General features: G+C 33.5%; 1 pseudogene; it reads left to right on the top strand.

Moving 5' to 3' along the window:
• Window positions 1-555: 555 nt before the first annotated feature.
• LOC125821078 (agamous-like MADS-box protein AGL62) lies at window positions 556-1213 on the top strand (annotated as a pseudogene).
• The last annotated feature ends 317 nt before the right edge of the window (window positions 1214-1530 follow it).

The following is a 1530-nucleotide window of genomic DNA, read 5'->3' as shown; positions in this document are numbered from 1 at the left end:
AATTAAAAAGGCAAATATATCACTACATGGAGTTTGTGATCTTTATTGAATGTAGTATTGTTGATATATTTATAAATCCAAACACCCGCATATGCTTGATGCATGTGATACATTGTAGGTCTCTAAATGATGATTGACTAGGAAAATTCAATGGTAAATGCAAAATTCGTGTTACTATTAAAACATTAAGGTTTTTATTAATCATTTAATATTTTTTTTAAATGTTCTCAAATAAAATGGCGGTAAAGTGCAATCCAATAATATAATTCTAATTAGGAAAAATATTTATCGTCTAATTATGATAATAAGATCTATATCTACCGAGACAAAGAATGAAGGGCAAGTGAATCTATGATAATAAGGTATATATCTACCGAGACAAAGAATGAAGGGCAAGTGAATCTAATGTTTTTCATTTTCAATACTTTTCTTCTATGAAATAAAAGGAAAGAACATAAATTTCTAGGCTCCCCAAGTTATTTTAAAATACAATTTCCTATATAAAGTTGTTGGTGTTAAGACCAAAAATCACAATTTCTTAGTGATAGTTTAGACATGAAAACAAGGATCAGCAAGGGTCGTCAAAGGGTTGACATGGTGAAAATGAAGAATGTGAGGAACTTACAAGTTATGTTTTTTAAGCGTCGTGCTAGTATGTTCAAAAAGGCTAGTGAATTTGTACGCTATGTGGTGCTGAAATTGTCATTGTGGTATATTCCCTGGGCGATAAAGGAGTTTTCTCCTTTGGTCACCCTAGCGTGAACCCATTGGTGGAGAGGTTCCTTGGGAGGAACCTCCCTCAACCAAATAACGATGTCCACAATCAACAAATCGTGGCTTGTAGAGAAGCTAGTATTCGTGAGCTCAGTACCAAGCTCATGAACCTCGAGGGGATTCTCCAGATGGAGAAAAATCGTGGAGAATCCCTTCGAGAAATTAGGAAGAGAGCTAATGGTCTATTGTGGCAATCTCCTATGGAAGAACTTCACTTATTCCAACTTCAACACTTGAAGAAGGCATTGGAAATTCTAAAGCAAAAGGTTGAAAAAGAGGCACAAATGGTGAATAATAATGCATTCCCATTTGAGACATTGGGAAGTGCCTGGACTCCTTCTAATTGTGTTAGGTAAAGTTCTTCATATGGACTCAATGTTGGTGGACCTTTGCTAATAGGGTTAGTGGATCTACTTATTCAATAGTTCCCAATTACTAGTGTGCGTGTTATGGAATTGTCGAAAGTAAAATTAAAAACTTAAATATTATATTAAGTGTCTAGGTTCATTTGTCATTTGAGGTGTTCATCATGAAATGTTCATGAGTTATGATTCAGTCAAAGTCAGTACTAAGTGTTGTGTTCATCAATTATGATTTTGTCGAAGTTAGTAATTTTAATTATATGTGTTATGTTCTTAGTCCATTGTCATGTTGATTGTATCAATTGCATAACATATAATCCATTCTCTATCAACATATATCAAGATATTACAAACTTCTAGAAAAAAACGTGATATGCCTGTATTATCATATATC

This window comes from Solanum verrucosum, unplaced genomic scaffold (assembly GCF_900185275.1).
Source record: "Solanum verrucosum unplaced genomic scaffold, falcon-dt-bn FXZP01000050.1, whole genome shotgun sequence".
Lineage (NCBI taxonomy): Eukaryota > Viridiplantae > Streptophyta > Magnoliopsida > Solanales > Solanaceae > Solanum > Solanum verrucosum.
The sequence above is the reverse complement of the archived record's forward strand: the minus strand, read 5'-3'. Positions and strand labels throughout refer to the sequence as shown.